Source organism: Propithecus coquereli, unplaced genomic scaffold, assembly GCF_000956105.1.
Source record: "Propithecus coquereli isolate 6110/MARCELLA unplaced genomic scaffold, Pcoq_1.0 Scaffold99, whole genome shotgun sequence".
Lineage (NCBI taxonomy): Eukaryota > Metazoa > Chordata > Mammalia > Primates > Indriidae > Propithecus > Propithecus coquereli.
The window spans coordinates 4,722,311-4,744,720 of record NW_012156284.1 but is presented as its reverse complement, the minus strand read 5'-3'; positions in this window follow the sequence as shown (position 1 = coordinate 4,744,720).

The window sequence follows — 22,410 nt, the reverse complement described above, 5'->3', positions numbered from 1 at the left end:
CATAGTTTGTACATTTTAAAGGCTCGGACTGAGCTATGGCTTCTTGTGAATCTGTCAAGACCGTGGAGCGAGTCTGCCATGCTCACTGCCCTACTCAACAAGGTATCTGCTCTAGCACATAGAGCCAAGAGAACGATAGGCCTAATTGTAACCACTGCTGTAGGGTTGATAGCCATTGCTGTTTCCGCCGCAGCAGCTAGCTTGGCCTTGCGTGAAAGTATCCAAACGGCTGACTTTGTTCATCGGTGGCATGAGGACTCCGACCGAATATGGCAGTATCAACATGAAATTGATACAAGATTAGAAGGAGAAATTATGAATTTGCAACATACGGTGCAGTGGCTAGGTGACCAAATTCAAGTATTAACAACGCAGTCATTTCTCCGCTGCGATTGGAACTTCTCCCGATTTTGTGTTACCGCTATTCCTTTTAATGCAAGCAGACATTGGAATTCACTCTGTAATCTCTTATCTGGCAGTGTCGATATGACCCCTGATCTCCAAAATTTGGAACGAGAAATAACTGATGTGTTCCATGACAATCTCCCTGAGATGAATGAGGCGGAGATCTTTCAAGGCCTGGCTAATGGTCTCACCGAATTAAATCCTTTTAAACACCTTAAGGCATGGCTTACATCAATTACTAGCAATCTGTGCATTGTATTATTGGTTGTTGTATGTTTTTTCATAGTCTACAGGTGATGGTCCCAAAGAAGAATGAATAAAGAACAACAACATCATAAAATAATGGTGGTACTGCAACATGTGCAAACACAGCGTCCTGTGCCTTAAAACAAAATAAAAAAGGGGGAGACGTAGAGGACACTTTGTCTGGGAGTGGTTCCTTGTTGTTTTTCTCAAGAACATGCCTGTGGCCTTGCACGCAAGTCCAGGGCACCCTAACCCTGCAAACAGGAAGGGCTAGAGAGTTTAGATGCAAACATCTGCTCACCGGAGACGAAACAAGGAACAGGGACCTGTTGAGTCAGGACAGTGTGGGAACGAAGAAATTGTGGTGGGACAGTTGCCAAACAGGCTGTGTTATAAATAAAGAAACTACAGCAAGAAAGTTTGCTGCAGTCCTGTACCATCTTTGTGTGTGTCTGTGTCTTTTTGTTTCTGTGTTCATCCCTCAGCCCCTAGAAACGGGCCACGTCATTTTAATGATTCAGAAAATATATCACCTAAATAAATCATTTGAGAAAAATACATGAGAAGTGACTTTAAGCCTGAGTTTGGCACACTATGGCCTGTGGGCACAAGCAGGCCAGCCACCTGCTTTTGTCAATAAACTTTTTTTGGAACATAGCCACAGTAATTTCTTTCCATATGGCTACTTTCACAATATAACTGCATAGCTGAATTGTTTCTAGAGAGACTACATAGCTCACAAAACCTAAAATATTTAGTATCTGGCCCTATACCAAAATGTTTTGTGACTTCTGGTATAAACAAATGACAGACCAAAAAAAAAAGAGATATCAGTGTAGGAGAAGAATACGCAGAGATGAAACTACTATAGTGATGATGTATATACACACACATACACTTTCTTATGTATTTGATTCTAACTTCATTTCTGTGCCCAGGGCTTATCAATTTTCCTTTCTTTGCAGCAGTTTCAACTTTTTTGGTCAATTCTTCCTTCAATTATCTATAATGTCATGTGTATTTATTGCTGAGCAATAAGGAGCCAACACAACAATACACTTTGCTGTCTGTGCATGAACTAAATAACAGATGCCCATTGAGAACTCACTCACAGATTTTGAAAGAAGTGACATCATTGCTCACTGATGATTGTGCACATCTTTGTACTTGCACAGTGATTTTTGGACTAAAAATCTAGCAGTGAAGTTAGTATTTTATGCATTTACTACCAGTTAGTATATTGTACTGACTGAAATTTGAACTTTGTTGTTGGGAGATTAGCATTATTTAACTAAAACCACAATAACCGAAATTTGTACATATCATAAATATGCAAATTATTAGTTGGGGAATAAAATTATTAACTATATCAGCAAAGTCTAGATGTTGGAAGTGAGAATTGAAAGCATATTCTAGGTCACATATTAAAAGGAGTATGTTCATAGGGAGGGTTCTAGTGGATGGAATAGAATTATATTTTCATATAATTGAGTACTATATGTTAAATTATTTATTTGAGGAAGAATACAAATATCCATGAATTGGACAGACAACCACAAGTAGATTTCCAAATAAACAAGGTGAAAACCGAAATAATTAGTTATTATTACTAAGTCAATTGGTGCATTTATCTTACAGCTATCTATAGCTCACTTCCATACCTTCCTTGGAGCTTGGCTCAAATGCCATCTTCTCCGTGAGGCCTTCAATGAAATGACATAAAATTGAAACCCTAATGTCTTAATCAGTTAAGACTGTTGTAACAAAGTGCTATGCATTGGGTGGCAGAAATTTATTCCTCACAGTTCTGGAAACCGGAAGTCCAAGTTCAGGATGCCAGCATATTTGGGTTCTGGTGAGAGCCCTCTCTCAATTTGCAGACTGCAGACTTCTTGTTGTGTCTTCAAGGGGAAGAAAGAGAGTGAGAGAGGTCTTTAGAGTCTTTTTCATAAGGTCACTAATTTCAGTCATGAGGGCCTCTCCCTCATCACCTATCACCTCCCAAAAGGCCTTACTTCCTAAAACCATCATCTTGGGGATTAGGATAGCAGCATGAATTTTGAAGGGACACAGACATTCAGTACATAACACCTAAACCTCAGTTTATTCATGTATCAATGTAGGATAGATTGTTCTCATAGGGATAAAATGACCTAATAAATACAAAATTCTAGCATAGTGTCAGGCACATGTTAACTTTCCAACACAGTTACCTCTAGGTCCTCCTTTCTCACCCTTTTTTCAGTGGACCATCATTTCAACACAGAGTTCATAGAATTCACAGCATCTATTCTGTGAATGAGGAAAACACCTTCAGATATCATTAATAGAAACTCTGCCAGGGGTATTTTCATTTTAGAAGAGGAAGTCAGAAGAGAAAACAATGCTTAGCGAAAGTGACTGAATCTCTGTTAGAGTAATTCTGTGCATATTCATCTATGCATACATGGTGACATCTTTGAATAGATGTTACCTTCTCAGTTCATCCTGAAGCTTACCATTCAAGCATCTACCCATGGTTCACTCTGCCTGTCTGTATGCTTTGTGATGAGGCCCTATATATCAAAGTGAGGTTTGTTCATATCAGAAGATGAAGACATAAAGATGTAATATTCTGTGCTGACTTTGAAAAAGCCATAAAAATATGAATGAGTTTTTCATAGTAATAAAGGGTTGAGGAGAGGGCGATCAAATAGTAGAAAGAAACAAAGAAACACAGAGACAAATCAAAACATGACAATTGTAGCAGGCGAGAGAAAGAAATAGTAAAGGACACGGGGAGCACTAAAGGGAGGGAAGGGCATGCCTTTAACCCACATTTGGGTGAGGTAAAGACATAAAATGTAACTATAATGTCTGTACCCTCACAAAACCCTGGAATAATAAAAAGAAAGAAAGAAAGAAAGAAAGAAAGAAAGAAAGAAAGAAAGAAAGAAAGAAAGAAAGCAAGCAAGCTGTGGTCATGAATGTTTAGAAGATATGATTTGTTCATCACTTGGGGAAATAATTTGTCATATATTTCTTATAGAGAAAGTATCTGCTTAGTGAAATTTTCCCCAAGTGGGCTACTTTACTCAATTCTGTAATTTATTAAATTACTTTAGGTTTGAATTCCATGATATTTTAAAAATCTACCCAAAGAGGAGGGAAATGCCTCTCAACCACACATACTGTATATTCCTAGGGCCAAAGTCTCCAACTCTCATTTTAACCCCAAGGTATAAATGGTGGGAATCTGGCCCCAATTTTTAGGAGTTCTCTTTGGAAAGTTGGGCTTCTAAGACTACCCTTTGTTTTCAGCATTGGTCATTACTTTTAACTGAGACGGGAAGATGAAAAGTTAAATAATTTACTAAAGACCACACAGCCAGGCAGTGACATACCAAGGATTTGAAAACAGGTCTAACTGGCTGAATCTTAACCTCTATATCATTCTTCCTCTCTAGAGGTATAAAATATAATACTGGCCTTCAAATATTGAATGATCTAGTTGGGAGAGCCTGAAAAAATGTGTTAATTATGAGAATAGAAAGATATGCATGCCTTATGGAATGCTTACATTTATTTCAGTAAATCACAGATAACCAGTCATTTACTAAGCAGATAAAGATTCTATGGGCATGCCGGAAAATTGAAACATTACAAAATTTCTACAATGTGGTTTCCCTTATATACCGGAGAAATTAAGCAAATGTACTTCCAAATGTCTCAGGCTTTCCCAAACTTTTCTTTTCTGATAATCAAGTATTAGCTGATTTGAAGTTCAGTGGGGAAAAGAAAACTGTCAGGTTAAAATTAATGGATAATTTCTTGAAATCTTTTCAAAGTTTTGACTTTAGTGTGGTAAGGAAAAATTTCTATATTCTCCCATGAAAAACAATAAGAGTAATAAAACTAGGATTCCCTGTCTTTTGCCTTATGTTCCCAGCTATCTACTGGCTCAATATTCATGTTCAATGGATGCATTAATGTAAAGTCTTTTCTAGTCTGCCAAGGCTGTTCATAGGTTATAATGGCTGCACCATATAAAAGGCCACCATTCTTCTTCTGGTAGCCACATTACTGATCCACACATTCATTGATCAAGAACTTTAATATTTTCCAGTCTTTTATATTTCCTTATGAGGATTAGAGCTATAATTACTTTGAGGTATTTTTTCCTACCTTACTGATATGAGTTTTCCTCTTGTAAAGCACCTCCATTCCTCCTTATTTGTTCACTGATCTCTATTACCTTTTCGTGATTAAATCTAAAGTCTGGTTTATTTGGAATCTAGAATCAAGATCATGCAGGGAGGTGTTTACTACAGAAGCTTGTGTCCAAGCTAGAAAGATGAGGAAGGAAAAAGGATTCATACCAAAAGTAGAATGCTAATAAATATAAGACTAAGAGAGAGAAGGGCATTTAAGACCTTAATAGATTTAAGGGAGGTTGAATAGAGGCCCAATAAATCTAATAGTGGTGAGGGGATTCTTTGAATGTCACCAACGTTTTATTTTATTTTATATTATTTTATATTATTTTATTTTATTTTTTGAGACAGCATCACTCTGTTGCCCGGGCTAGAGTGCCATCGCATTTGCCTAGCTCACAGCAACCTCAAACTCCTGGGCTCAAATGATCCTCCTGCCTCAGCCTCCCAAGTTACTGGGACTACAGGCATGTGCCACCATGCCCGGCTAATTTTTTCTATATATTTTTAGTTGTCCAGCTAATTTTTTCTATTTTTAGTAGAGACAGGGTCTCACTCTTGCTCAGGCTGGTCTCGAACTCCTGATCTCAAACTATCCACCCGCCTCAGTCTCCCAGAATGCTAGGATTACAGGCGTGAGACACAGTGCCCGGCCTCCAATATTTTATTTGAATATTTGCAATGTGTCTATCAGTAATATAGGACTGTCATTATCCTCTTTCATAAGGTCCATGTTAGATTTGAGTATTAAGTTATGCAAGTTATGCATTTTAATAAAATGTAATAGGGAATATTTCCTCTTTTTCTATATTCTGAAAATGTTTATGTAAGAAGGGAGTTTGTTTTGTTTTTTTTTTTTCCTGTGATTATTTGGAAGAAAGCTACTTTGAAATGTCTGTTCCTGTTGTGTTTTTTATGGAAAGATTCTTAATTACTGATTCATTTTCTTTTTTATTTCTCTTTTGTAAAATCGAGATACAATTTGCATATCATAAAATTCACTAATTTAAAGCATACAATTCAGTGGTTTTTAGCATACTTGAAAAGTTGGGTGACCATCACCATTATCTAATTTCAGAATATGTTCATCACCTCCAAAAGAAACCCTGTACACATTTCTGTACATTCCCCATTTCTCTATTCCCTACCCTTCTCCACCACTCAGTCCCAGGCAACCACTAAGCTACTTTCTGTCTCTGTGAGTTTGCCCACTCTTGAAATTTGAAATCAATGGAAATATACGATATGTGGCTATTTGTATCTGGCTTCTTTCAGTTAGCATAATGTTTTCAAAGTTTATTTGTGTTGTAACATATATTAATATTGCATTCCTTTTGACAGTTGAATAATATTCCATTGAATGAATACATGAATTTTGTTTATCCATTGATCAATTCGTGTATACATGTGGACTCTTACCACTTTATATATTATGAATAATGCTGCAGTGAATATTTTTGTGTCATGTTTTATGTATACATGTGCTTTCATTTATCTTGAGTATATACAGATTTATGGCAACTATGTCGTTAACTTTTTGAAGAATGGGCACACTGTTCTCCACAGCAATTATACCATTTTCCATTCCTACAAACTATGTATGAGAGTTGTAATTTCCCCACATCCTGGCTAACTAACATTTATTAGCTTCTGAGGTTTTTTTGTTTATTTCATTTTGTTTTCTGTTCTGCTTTGTTTTGCTATAGCCAGACTAGTTGATGTCAAGTGGTATCCTCATTGTGGATTTGCTTTGCTTTTCCCTAGTGACTAATGATGTTGAAAATCTTTTCATGTGCTTACTGGTCATTTGTATATCTTCTTTGGAGAATTGTCTGTTCAACTAATGTGCCAATTTTTTTTTATTGGATCGTCCTTTTATTATTGATTTGTAAATGTTTTTTATATTCTGGATATTAATCCTTCTTTAGATATATTATTTGCAAACATTTTCACCAATTTTGTGAATTTTCTTTTTACTTTCTTAAGAGTTTCCTTGGAAGCACATTTTTAAAAAAAATTTGATGCAGTACCATGTATATGTGTATGTATGTATGTATGAATGTATGTATGTATGTATTGGTTGTTTGAGCATTAGGTCTCATATTTAGGAAATCATTGCCAAATTCAAGGTCATAAAGATTTACAGTTTTTTTCTTTCAAGAGTTTTATAGCTTTAATGCTTACATTTAGGTCTTTGATCCATTTTGATTTAATTTTTGTATATGGTGTGAGGTAGAGGTTCAAAGACATTCTTTTGCAGGTGGGAATCCAGTTGTCCTAGCACTAATAGTTTTATCCTAGAAATATTTGTTGAAAAGACTATTCTTTTCCCATTTTATCATCTTAGGACCCTTGTTGAAAATCAACTTACCATATCTGTATGAGTTTATTTGTGGATTGTAACTTTTATTCCGTTGTTCTATAAGTACATCCATATACCAGTACCGCATAATTTTATTTACCGTAGTTTTGAAGTAAGGTTTGAAACTGAGAAGTATGAGTTTTCCAACTTAGTAATTTGTAAAGAATGTTTTGGTTATTTGAAATTCCATGTGCATTTTAAGATCAACTTGTAAATTTCTGCAACATAAAAGGGAGCTGGAATTTTTACAGTGATTGCCTTGGATGTGCAGATCACTTTAAGGAGCATTCTCATCATTAAGTATTCCAATTTGTGAACATTTGCTATCACTGCACTTATTAATGTATTTTATTTTTTCAGTAATGTTTTATTACTTTCCATGTACAAGACTTGTACTTTTTGTTAAATTTATTACTATGTATTTTATTGTTTTTGATGCTATTGTACATGAAATTTTTCTTGATTTATTTTTTGAACTACTTATTTTTAGCATATACAAATTCAATTAATTTCCATATGTTGATTTTGTATCCCACAACCGTTCTCAACTTATTTATTGGTTCTAATAGTGTGTGGATTTCTAATGATTTTCTATACATAAGATTACGTCATCTGAAAACATAGTCTTATTTTTCCTTTCCAATCTTGATTTTTTTCCTCCTAATTGTCTTGGCTAGGACTGCTAGTAAATTGTCGAATAGAAATTGTGGGTTAGGCATCTTGATCTTATGGTGAAATCTTTCAGTCTTTCACTGTTAAGTATGATGTTAGCTGTGGGTTTTGCAATGATGTAGTTTATCAGGTTGAGAATTTTTTTCTGTTCTTAATATTAATACATTGAATATTTTTATTATATAAAGTTGTTGAATTTTCTCAAAATTTTTCTGCATCAATTGTGATGAATATGTGATATTTTCTATTAATATGTTTTATTGATCGATTTTCATGTGTTGAACCAACATACATTTCTGTGATAAGTTCCAACTTTTCATGATGAATAATCTGTTTTATGTGTTTGCTGGATTTCATTTGCTAATACTTTTGAAGAATTTGTCTATATTTATTAAGGATGCTGGCAGTAGTTTCTGCCAGCATCCTTAATTTTCTTGTGGTGTTTTTGGTTTTGGTATTAGGCTATTACTGGACTCATATAACTTAATTTGGAAATGTTCTCTCTCCTACTTTTTTTTTTTTTTTGGAAAAATCGAGAAGCATCATTGTTAATTTTTCTTTAAATATTTATTAGAATTCATGAGTTAAGCTACCTTTCTATAGTATTGAAAAATTTTGTTCCTAAAATCTGTATTCCTTCCATCTTTGTGCTGTTACTGTCTTATAAATGATACCATTATACACTGTATAACTCTTAACATAGATTTCTGAATGATACCTTTCCTAGATATGAGATTTGGGGTCAACAGGATTTTATTTGTTTATATTTGTTTTTGTTTTTGTTAAAGCACCTGAATATGTTATCTCACTGCCTTGTAGTCTTCATTTTTTTTTTTTTCTGCTGAAGAGGCAACTGTTAATCTTGTTAGGGTTCCCTTGTAAGTAAGGAATTATTTTTCTCTTGTTGATTTTCAAGATTTTCTCCTTGTCTTTGGCACTTCTACTATGATGTATCTTTGTGGGGGTCTTTATGTATTTATTCTCCTTAGAATCTATTGAGCTTGTTGAATGCATAGAATAAGGTTTATCATCAAATCTGACAAATTTTAGTCATTATACCTTCAAGTATTTTTCTTTCTCTTTATCCTGTCTTTCTTGAACTCTCATTTTGTATATGCTGATGATATATCAATGTTCTCTGAGGATTGATTCATTTTTCTTCATTCTTTTTTCTTTCTGTTTCTCAGAGTGGATAATCATAACTGACATATCTTCAAATTTGTTGACTCTTTCTTTTCCAATTCTTGTATACTCAGTAGGAAAATGGTTGGAGGAGAAGAAAAGGAACACATTGTAAACTCCTCCACAATTTATGACAGAAAGTTACAACATAAAATAATATATCATGAAGAAACTGAAACATGAGAATTTTGCATACGCCAAATTGACCCAGATATTTTTATTAATATAATTTCATATCCACAATGTTCAACTCTTGATCTATGGCTATTGGCTTCTTTCAAAGACAGGATAATTTCTTTAAGGAAGTAACATGACAATATGAATAAATTAGCCTAACACCTAATTTGTTCTACATAGGTGGATCTCATAATTAAGAGCAAGTTTCATATCTCCTACCCTGCTATACAGCTATCATTCTGAGCCCTGTGGTAATCATTTTGGTAAGGATTCCTACAATAAAATGGAAGTATATAATACTCATACCAACAAAATAGTCATAGAAAATATAAATATGTATTTCACTTATTTTATTGATATGTATTTTGAATTAAAATCTATCATATGCATTTATTTAATACTATGTTGAATAATCTGATCAAGCAAATGTAACAGGTATGTGCCACATATATTTGTGTCAGTCAATTAATGTGCAACTGTGTTCTGTTTTCTTTTTTTACAAACATTTCCACTTGGATAGGAAAGAACAAAGAAACTAGGTCCTAAACTGCTAGGTTCAGAGAGCACATTTTATGTGTGAGAAGAGAGAGAAAGAGAGAGAGAGAGAGAGAGAGAGAGAGAGAGAGAGAGAGAGAAAGAATATGGGAACTAAGACGAGAAAATATATAAAATGAAAAGTGTGTGTGGGGGAGGATATGCTTAACAAAAAGAGAACCAAGACTACAATGCCATGTAATTTATTGTTCTCAAATAAAGACAAGTGATGGCTGGAGAATAAAAAAGAAAAACAGGAGGTATTTCCCTGAAGTTTGGGGGATCAGAGGAGCAGAGGTTATCATTTAATCTCATGGCTGTAGTATGTTAAGGAGTAGCCCTAAAAACTGTCTATAACAGCTGAGTGTGGAGAACTCAACAGAAAGTTGATGAAGTGATACACCAAACAAGCAGGGGAAAAACTTGCCCTCCCTCCAATTTCTTAGAGAACTCACTTTATAATGATGAACAGGCTATTTCCTTTAGCATGGAATGCCAGCCACCAAGGCGTCATATGGATGTGAACAGGCCACTTATTTAGCATTGAGGACTAGAAAGCAGTTGGGTCTTTAGGGGATCATCCATGAAAAGACGCCCTGTAGGTGTCCAGGTTGCTATCTACATAATATCCAATGCCATCTGAAAGATGCAGAATTGAGTTCTGGAACGGCATTGTGACTGTGTAGCAAAAACCTCTATCCCTCTATTCCTCTATTCCTAGCATGAGAGTCCAATTCCTCTTGCTATCAGAACAGACAGTATATACCTGGAAAAAAACAAGACAGTTTGCTGCTGCTTGTGCAAATGAAATCATATGAGGGAATTTAAAGCAAGTTTTAGAAATGAAGAGATTCTATGTATGCACTCGCAAGTTTACTGGGCTGTTGCTGATGTGAGTCATCATATAGGTTACATGTACATATAAATAGCTCAATATTTCTTCGAAAGTTATTTAGTAAATTCTTTCTTTTTACTTTTACCACATGCATTTTGAGGCATAGATACCTATATACAACTACTTCATTCATCACCAGAGGCTGGACATTTTGGCAGGAATAATTGTATAGTAAAGAGGGGACAGTGTAATATTACGGAAAGACCATGTTGTCAGATAAACCTGGCTTCAGATTATATACAACCGCTATCACTTATTTGCTTTGTAACCTAAGCAGTTATCCACTTTTGGTCACTTCACTTCTGAATTTTTTTCAATCTTGAAAACAATAGCAACTTATTGAGAACCAGCTCTGTGCCAACCACATACAAGATTGTTTAACTTGCATTAATTTAATTAATATCCACAACAAATCTATAAAATTGGTGATACTCAATTTTAAGATGAGAAAATTGGCTCAAATTGAACAAAATTGTCCAAAGTAAATACTTGTGCTACATTTTTTTTTTTAATTCAGGATGTTATGGAGGTACAAATTTGAACATAGGTCTGCCCAGTCCCAACGTTCTTACTACTAAATATTTGACCTTTCTAAACTTCAATTAACTCATCTGTAAAATGGGCCTAGCAATGCCACCTCACAAAGTTTTTGCACATATTAAATAAAAGAACATATGGAAGTATCCAGCACATGGAGAGTGCCAATAAATGTGAATTCCTTTCTACTATGTGTCTTGGTCCGTTTGGGCTGCTATAGCAAATACCATAAATTTGGTGGCTTATGATCAACAAATGTATTTGTCCCAATTCTAGAGGCTAGGAAATCCAAGATCAAGACCTCTGCCAATTTGGTGTCTGGTGAGGGCTTATTTCCTGGTTCATATATAGCACCTTCTTGTTGTTTAGTCACATAGCAGACAAGGTGAGGGAGCTCTTTAAACTTTCTTTTATACAGGCACACATCCCATTCATGAGAACTCCTCCTTCGTGACCAAATCATCTCTCAAAGGCCCCACCTCCTAATGCTATCATCTTGGGAGTGAGGATTTCGATATAGAAATTTTGGGGAGACACAGACATCAAGACCATAGCACTATCCCCTTCCAATAAGAAGTTAGTTCAACTAATATTTATATTTTAAAGTTTTTTCTCTTTATCCAGACAAACAAAAACGAAATTTTAAAAAATTGCAGGATGTAGCATAGCTTATCACAAGCACAAGAGCACTTCACTTCCCTAGAAACTTCATATCTAACAAATTCAGCTCTCTGGGACACAGACAAGAACCAAAAGTTATCAAAGAAGTCTTATAGCAACCCCAAAATGTATGAGCTTTATTTATATGTGCCCATCCCTTGCATGACATTAGTCCATGTCATTTCAGTCTTATTATATACAAAGCCAACAAGCGTGGTTTATGTAGTCTCAAATTCCTAGCATATACAATGTTTGGAATAAGAGGGCAGCCATTGATGGCAGCAAGGAGATATTGAACAGATAAAGGTGAGAGATACAGTAAAAATCAAGTACAAGAAATCAAGTATCACTACAATAACTCCCAAGATCATTGGTGCAATAAACTTTAGGCAAGGAATGACATCATAATGATAATTTAGGTCTTCAAGACAAGATGATATAGAAATGAAGATACAATTGCTGATGGCTACCTTACATCTCCAAACTCCATGGTTTTTCTTTGTTTTGTTTTATTATTTACCTATTTTAAATGTCAAAAATTGCTTATATTTATTATATACAACATGATGTTTTAAAATATGTATACATTGTGGAATGACCAAATAGAGCTAATTAACATGTAAAATTGTCAAAAATACAATACATTGTTATTACCTATAGTAACTATAGTCACCATATTGTACAATAGATCTCTTGAACTCATTCACTCTATATTACTAAAACTTTGCACTCTTTGGCTAACATCTCCCCAACCGCACCCTACCTCTCACCTCTGGTAACCACTATTCTACTCTGTACTTCTATGCATTCAATTTGTTAGATTTCTCATATAAGTGAAATCATGTGGTATTTGTCTTTTTGTGCCTTCCTTATTTCACTTACATAATGTCCTCTAGGTTCATCCATGTAGTCACAAATAACAAGATTTCCTTTTTTTTTTAAGGTGGCATAGTAATCCATTGTGTATATATATATTGCATTTTCTTTATCTATCCAACCATTTATTGATATGTTGGTTGTTTCCATATTTTGACTATTGCGAATAATGCTGCAATGAATAAGGGAGTGCAGATATCTTTTCGGCATACTGATTTCATTTCCTTTGGATATATACCAAGTAGTGAAATTGCAGTATCATACAATAGTTCTATTAATATTTTTAAGTTTTTTATGAAGTACTATGGAGTTTTCCATAACAATGTACAACTTACATTCCCGCCAACAGTGTACAAGTGTTTCCTTTTCTCCACATTCTCACAAGCATTTGCTATCTTTCATCTTTTTTATATAATAGCCAATATAATAGGTGTGAGGTAATGTCTCATTGTGATTTGAATTTGCATTTTTCTGAAGACCAGTAAAGTTGATTATTTTTTTTTATATGTCTGTTGGCCAAATCTATGTGTGTTTTTTTTTTTGAGACAGAATCTCACTCTGTTGCCTGGGCTAGAGTGCTGTGGCATCAGTTCAGCTCACAGCAACCTCAAACTCCTTGGCTCAAGCGATCCTCCTGCCTCAGCCTCCCAAGTAGCTGGGACTACAGGCATGTGCTATCATGCCTGGCTAATTTTTCTATATATTTTTAGTTGTCCAGCTAATTTCTTCCTATTTTTTTAGTAGAGACAGGTTCTTGCTCTTGCTCAGGACAGTCTCAAACTCCTGAGCTCAAATGATTCACCCATCTCGGCCTCCCAGAGTGCTAGGATTATAGGCGTGAGCCACCGCGCCTGGACAAAATCTATGTTTTAAGTTGAGAAAACACATTCTTAATAAAAGTATACAATTTTAAGTTGAAAAAACTCGGAGGGGAGACAAGATAGCTGACTAGAGACATCAGTTGCCAGATTGTCTCAGCAAAATGGAAAAGTTTTAGACGATAAAAACATAGCCCAGGTGTAATTCTGAGGAAAAGGGCTAGAACCTACCAGAGATTCCATGGGAAGAATTTGTGGAGCAGAACAAGAAGGAGCAAGATTTCAGCAGAGTGTAACTCCTGAGAAACTTGGGACCCCATGGAAAGGATTGGTGGGGGTGTTTGTTTTTCCTCCACTCACATCTCTGGCAGATGTCAGGCTCTCAAATTCTTGGAAAGCTTCTCTACCCTCATGAGCCCAAAAGCTACTGCCACCAGTGAACTGGGAGTTTCTTGAGAACAGAACACTGGGTTACTAGCCACTTTGGGGTTGCTACCCCTCACTACAGCAACAAGCTGAGGCAGTGGGCACCATATTGCTTTTCTACTCACTGTATGCCCTTATCCTCCCTAGAGAGCTTCATCCTTTTAGTTTCCTTCTCACTGATCACCATACAAACATTTCCAAACACCTGCCCAGACTATGGTGGCCACAGGGGGCCAGTGGGTCCTGGGGGAACTGTGTGATCTGGAGTTTGGACATGAAGGGTAGGCTGCCTTCACAGGATAGGAGAGTGCAGCAAGCCAGGGGAACCCTCAAGACAAAGGGAACCATAGTGCCAACTCTTCTCCACTAAGACTGTTCTCCTTCTTCTCTTCCCCTCCCCTGCCCACAGTTGCTGACATAGCCATGGCATTTCCCACATGAGTCAGCATGGGTTCCCCAAGGGACAATTGAGCTGGGCCTCTCAGGAGCAGCTACTATGTTGATGCACCCACAACATGCAGCCTTCCATAGAGAGTGGGGCTCATGTTTTTCCTCTTAAAGACCTGAACAAGACAAAGGGTGCTTGAACTGTGAGCTCCTTGCCCATCAGTCCTCCCTGGTGCTGCCTGCCTTGTTGCTCCAGGAAAGCAGGGCATACCCTGAAGCAGAGGAACTTTGAGCCTGCTCGAGCACTCCATGGGCAAATCAGGACCAATATGCTTCTCCCTGGCATGGTCAGGAATTGAACGTGGGGGATCAGAGGAAAGGTCCGCAGGATGGATCCTCTACCCCTAGGAATCAATAGTGTTGCTCTAGGACATGAAGGGGAGATTTGCGAACTGATCTAGGGAGGCTAGGGATCCAAAATGGGCAGAACTAAAAGGAGAGTGCAGTGTGGGTCAGAGTCACAGAGCACTCAAGGGACACCCCTCCTTCCACAGAAAAGCTGCAATTTTGGTCCAGAGAAGGATCCTGGTCAGGGAAACTCCCAGCCTACAGTGGCATTGCTGGTAAGCTTGGCTAGTTTAGGTTACTGCTTGCAGCCTGATGCCAGTAGGAGATCCAAGGGGAGAAGAAGAATGAAACCCACTCCTGCCTGCCAGATTTTGAAACCCAGATTGCCCTTCCCCAGTGAACAGACTTTTTGGCTTGGTGGGACCTCTTCAGCCACTCCCTGGTGGCTTTCCCAAGTTGCCTGGAAGCTTACCCTTGACCTCTGCCAAGACAACTCTTGTGTTCATCTTTGTGGAGTCCAAACGTAGGCTCACCCATCCTTGCTCCTCCATCTGCTCCTGCTATGGTGCAGCAAAAGGAGTTTGCTGGGAAAGCCAGGGCCCCACCCACTGCCTAGGGCATCTGAGTACTTTTCCTGATCAAATAGAGCTGGTAACAGGTCCCCAAAACACCAATGCAGTTGGATAGTTCCTACAAGAACTACATACTGGCAGGGAGGATAACTTGAATAGCCCATTATAGCATTTACTGATTCAATCATATAGGGCATGGCTGACTCGTACCCACAAGTGCCACATACCAACTTAGAGATTAAAATGGGCATCCTCATGTAATTTATACTATTAAGAATACAACTGGGCTGGGGAAAGGGAATGGAATTATAATAAAAGATTTCCATCTCCTGTTATTGATGAGATACACCACTGCTACAGCCTACAAATAGCTAGTAATTGAGAAAACTACCACAAAAATGATATCTATAACTAAGATATCCTTCCAAAACATATTATTCCATCAAAGTACCCACAAGCAAAGCCAAAGGTCCTTACCCAACATATGCTACATGCACATATTTAAGAGTGAGAGGGGGAAAAAGTACCATACAAGCAAAAGAACATTCCAAACCAAGAAGTGACAGCTGCTCCTGCATCAGTGCAAGGACTCTGAAAGAATGAAAAATCAAAGTGGAAGGACACACCCAAAGGATCACACCAGCTCTCTAGCAATAGATTCCAACCAAAATGAAAATTTTGAAATGGCACATAAAGAATTCCAAATATGGATTATAAAGAATCTCAATGAGATCGAAGAGAAAATGGAAAACCAACTCAAAGAATCAAGAAAAATAATTCAAAAAAAAAAAAAAGAAAAATAATTCAGGAAACAAATGAAAAATTTACTAAAGAGATCGATATATTAAAAAATAAAATAAAACTTCAAGAAATGAAATATTCATTTATGGGAATAAAAAACACAGTGGAAAATTTTCAGAATAGACTAGATAAAGCAGAAGAACAAATTTCAGATATTGAAGATAACTCTTTTGAATTAATCCAGTCAGTCAAAAATAAAGAACAGAGAATCAAAAGGAATGTACAATGCCTACAAGAAATATGTAAAATGGACAAATACAAGAATCATAGACATCACTGAGTGTGAAGAAGTAAAAGCAAAAAGCCTGGAAAATCTAAATGATGGAACAATTGAGCAAAACTTCTTCGGTCTTGCTAGAGATTTATACATCCATACACAAGAAGCTCAATGAACACCTCGGAGAGTTATCACACAAAATGCATCACCAAGACATATAGTCATCAGATTGGCCAAGGTCAATGTGAATGAGGAAATCCTGTGAGCCTGAGGCTAAAATGTGAAGCAACTTACAAAGGAAAACCCTTCAGACTAATGGCAGACTTCTGAACAGAAAACTCACAAGCCAAGGAATGGGGACATATTTTTACTCTCCTCAAGCAGAATCAAGAATTTTGTATCATACAAAAATAAGTTTCATAAATGAAGGAGAAATAAAATCTTTCTCAAACAAGAAAACATTAATGAAATTTGTCATGACTAGAACTGCCTCACAATAAATGCTTAAAAATGTTCCATACATGGAACAGATCAATACACACCCAGTGTAAAAATGCTGAAAAGTTAAAACTGATAGCTCTCATAAAACAGTAACACAAGAGAGAAAACAAAACAACCAGGTAACAATCAAAATGATGAACAGAACAATATCTCACATATCAATAATAACATTGAATGTGATTGGTCTTAATGCCACCCTTAAAAGATGTAGATTGACGGATAGGATTAAAAAACACAACCCAAATATATGTTGTCTCCAAGAGAACCATTTAACTTGAAAAGAGTCTCATAGACTTGAGTCAAAGAGGTAGAAAAAATATTCCACGTAAATGGAAACCAAAAGCAAGAAGAATTAGCTATTCTCACATAGATAAAATTGATATTAAATCAACAGTGTTTAAAAAAGACAATGATGGCCATTATATAACGATAAAGGGAACAGTTCAACAAGTAGATATAACAATACTAAATATATATGCACCTAACAAGGAGCTCCCAGATTCATAAAACAATTTCTACTAGTTCTAAGTAAACAAATAAACAGCAACATAATAATAGCCAGAGACTTCAACACTCCAGTGACAGAACTAGACAGATAATCAAGGCAAAAGATTAAGAAGAAACAATGGATTTAAATGGAACTCTGAAACAAATAGACATAACAGACAGTTATTGGACATCTATCCAAACAGTACAGAATACATTGTTCTTAATAGTACACGGGGCATTTTCCAAGATGGATTATGAGATAGACCACAAAACAAGTCTCAGCAAATTTAGAAAAAATCAAAATCATACCATGTATATTCTCAGAACACAGTGGTATATGACCAGAAATCAATTCCAAGAGGAAATCTCAAAATTAAATAAATAAATGGAAATTAAACAACCTGCTGCTGAACAATCCATGTGTTATTAATGACATCAAGACAAAAATAAAAAAAAATTGAATTGAATGACAAAGGTGACACAGACTGCCAAAATCTGAGATACAGAAAAAGCAGTGTTCAGGGGATTATTCATAGCCTTAAATGCTTGTATCAAAAAGATAGGAATATCACAAATTAACAACCTATTGTCACACCTAAAGGAACTAGAAAAAGAAGAACAAACCAAACCCAAAGCTAGGAGAAGGAAAGAAATAATAAAGCTCAGAGCACAATTAAACAAAATGGAAACAAAACCAGACAAAGTTGCCCACTATCACCATTTCTATTCAACATAGCGCTGGAAGTCCTAACCAAAGCAATCAGACAAGAGAAGGAAATCAAGGGCATCCAAATGGGGACAGAAGAGCTCAAACTATTGCTCTTTGCTGACAATATTATCTTATATCTAGAAAATCCCAAAGATTCTGCCATGAAACTACTGGGATGGATAAACAAATTCAGGAAAGTCTCAGATTACAAAATCAATGTACAGAAATCCGTAGCATTCCTATATGCCAACAACAGTCAAACTGAGAGCCAAATCAAAGACTCAATACTCTTCACGATAGCAGCAAAGACAGTAAAATACTTAGGAATACATTTAACTAAGGAGGTAAAAGATCTCTACAGGGAGAACTATGAAACACTGAGGAAGGAAATAGCAGAGTACCTAAACAGGAAGAAAACCATACCATGCTCATGGGTCGGCAGAATTAACATTGCTAAAATGTATATACTATCCAAAGTGATCTACAGATTCAATGCAATCCCTATTAAAATACTAACATCATTTTTCACAGATCTAGAAAAAATAATTCTATGCTTCGTATGGAACCAGAGAAGACCCCATATAGCAAACGAAATCCTAAGCAAAAAGAACAACTTTGGAGGCATCAATTTACCATAATTCAAGCTATACTACAAGGCTATAGTAAATAAAACAGCATGGTACTGGCACAAGAACAGACACATAGATCAATGGAACACAACTGAGAACCCAGATATAAAACCATCCTCATATAGCCATCTAATATTTGACAAAGCAGACAAAAACATACACTGGGGAAAAGAATCCTTATTCAATAAATAGTACTGGGAAAGTTGGATAGCCACATTTAGAAGACTGAAATAAGATCAAAACCTTTCACCTCTCACAAAAATCAACTCACAGTGGATAACAAACTTATACCTAAGGCATGAAATTATAAGAATTCTAGAAGAAAATGTTGGAAAAACTCTTATAGACATTGGCCTAGGCAAAGAATTTATGAAGAAGACCTCAAAGGCAATCACAGCGACAACAAAAATAAATAAGTGGGACCTGATATATTAAAAAGCTTCTGCACGGCCAAGGAAACTATCACGAGAACAAATGGACAACCTACAGAATGGGAGAAAATACTCGCATGTTACACATCCAATAAAGGGCTGATAACTAGAATCTATATAGAACTCAGGAAAATCAGCAAGAAAAAAATCAAACAACCCTATCAAAAAGTGGGCAAAGGACATGAACAGAAATTTTTCAAAAGAAGACAGACTAATGGCTAACAAACATGTGAAAAAATGCTCAACATCTCTAATCATCAAGGAAATGCAAGTCAAAACAACAATGAGTTATCACTTATCTCCAGTGAGAACGGCCTTCATCAAAAAGTCCCAAAACAATAAATGTTGGTGTGATTGCGGAGAGATTGGAACACTCATACAATGCTATTGGGACTGCAAACTAGTACAACCTCTGTGGAATGCAATATGGAGATACCTCAAAGAGCTACAGGTAGAACTCCCCTTTGATACAGTAATCCCATTACTGGACATCTGGCCAAAGGAACAAAAGACATTCTATAAAAGAGACATCTACACTCGAATGTTTATAGCAGCACAATTCACAATTGCAAAGATGTGGAAACAACCCAAGTGCCCATCCATCCATGAGTGGATTAATAAAATGTGATTATATGTATACCATCGAGTTCTATTCAGCCAGAGAAAACAATGGTGATCTAGCAGCTCTTTTATTATCCTGGATAGAAGTGTAGCCCATTCTACTAAGTGAAGTATCACAAGAATGGAAAAACAAGCACCGCATGTACTCACCATCAAATTGGTTTTAACTGATCAACACTTAAGTACACATATAGTAATAACTTTCATTGGGTGTTGGGCAGATTGGAGAGGGGAAGAGGGGATGGATATATACACACCTAATGGGTTTGGTGTGCACTGTCTGGGGGATGGACACACTTGAAGCTCTGACTCAGGTGGGACAAGGGCAATATATATAACCTACACATTTGTACCCCCATAATATGCTGAAATAAAAAAGAAAAAGGAGAGATTAATATTGATATCATATAAACACAAAATATCATAAATGATGACCATGAAAACCTCTACACAAACAAACTATAAAACCTAGAGGAAATGTATAAATTCTTGGACACATACAGACTTCCAACTCTGAATCAGAAAGAAATAGAAATTCTGAACAGGCCAATAATGAGTTGAGAGATTGAAACAGTAATAAAATATCCGTTAACAAAATAAAGCCCTGACCCAGAGAGATTCACAGTCTAATTCTATAAGACCTACAAAGAAGAACTTGTACCCATACTAGTGAAAATGTTCCATAGCAATGAAAAGGAGGAAACTGCCCCTAACTCATTTTATGAAGCTAGTATTACCTTGATTCTAAAGCTATAAAAGGACATAATGAAAAAGGAAACTACAGACCAATATCTCTTATGAACATAGATGGAAAAATCCCCAAGAAAATACTAGCAAACCAAATTCAACAGCACATCAAAAAGATAATCCAGTATGACCAAGTGGGTTTCATCCAAGAAATGCAAGAATAGTTCAATATATGCAAATCAATAAATGTGATTCACCAGTAAAGAGAAAGACAACATGATCATTTCAATAGATGTAGAAAAAACATTTGATAAAATCCAATACCCTTTCATGATAAAAGTGACTAGGCATAGAAGAAACATACCTCAAAATAATAATAAAACTATATATGGCAAACCCACACCCAATATCACACTGAATTGGATAAAGTTGAAAGAATTCCCCCTAAGAATTAGAACAAGACAAATGTACCCACTGTTACCACTTCTATTCAACATAATATCATAAATTCTAGCTAAAGCAATCAGGCAAGAGAAAGAAATAAAGGACATTGAAATTGGAAGAAGAGGAGGTCAAACTATCCCTGCTTGCTGACAATGTGATCTTGTGTCTGGAAAACTCTAAAGATACCACCAAAAGATTTGTAGAGTTGATAAATTTATCCAAGTTTCAGGTTACAAAATCAATGTACATAAATTATTAGCATTTCTATATACTAGTAACAGTTAAGCTGAGAGTCAAATACGGAACTCAAAACCATTTACAATTGTTGGAAAGAAAATAAAATACCTAGGAATATACATAAACAAGCAGGTGAAAGACCTCTACAAGGAGAAATACAAAATACTGATGAAAGAAATCATAGATGACACAAACAAATGGAGAAACATCCCCTGCTAATGGGTTTAGAGAATCGACATTGTTAAAATGTCCATACTGCCCAAAGTAATTTACAGATTAATTGCAATTCCCATCAAAATATCACTGTCATTTTTCACAGATCTAGAAAAAATAATCCTAAACTTCATATGGAACCAAAGAAGAGCCTGAATAGCCAAAGCAATCTTAAGCAAAAAGAACAAATCTGGAGGCATCACATTACCTGACTTCAGATTGTACTAGAAGTCTACAGTCATGAAAAAGGCAATACACTGGTATAAAATAGACACATAGATCAATGGAACAGAATAGAAAACCTGGAAATAAAGCCATTAGCTAAGACCATATGATTTTGGACAAAGCAGACGAAAACATACACTGAGGCAAAGGACGCCCTGTTCAATAAGTGGTGCTGGGAAAATTGGAGTGCCACAAGCAGAAGAATGAAACAGGACCCTTATCTCTCATCATGTACAAAAATCAACTCAATATGGAATAAAGACTTAAATGTAATACCTGAAACTAGAAAAAATTCTAGAAGAAAATTTAGGATAAACTCTCCTGGACATTGGATGGTACAAAGGCTATATATGTAACCTAAACGTTTGTACTCTCATATCTAGTATCTACAAAGAACTCAAATGAAACAAGGTGAAAACAAATAATTCCATCAAAAAATGTGAAAAAGACATGAGCAGAATTTTTAAGAAGAAGATAGACAAATGGCCAACACCCATGAAAAAATGTTCAACTTTACTAATCATCAGGGAAATGCAAATTAAAACCATAATGAAATACCATCTTCCCCCATCAAAATGGTCATTATTAAAAAATCTAAAAACAATAGATGTTGGCATAGATGCAGTGAAAAAGTGTAGCTTATATAGTGCTGGTGGGACTATAAATTAATACACCATCTGTGGAAAACAGTATGGAGATTTCTCAATGAACCAAAGGGAGACCTACCCTTTGATCCAGCAATCCCACTACTGGATATTTACTTAAAGGAAAAGATGTCATTACATCAAAGAGACACCTGTACCCAAATGTTTATCATAGTACAATTCACAATTAGAAAGATATGGAATCAACAAATGCCCATCAGTTCATGAATAAAGAAAATGTTGTATTTATATATATATAGATGTGTGTGTGT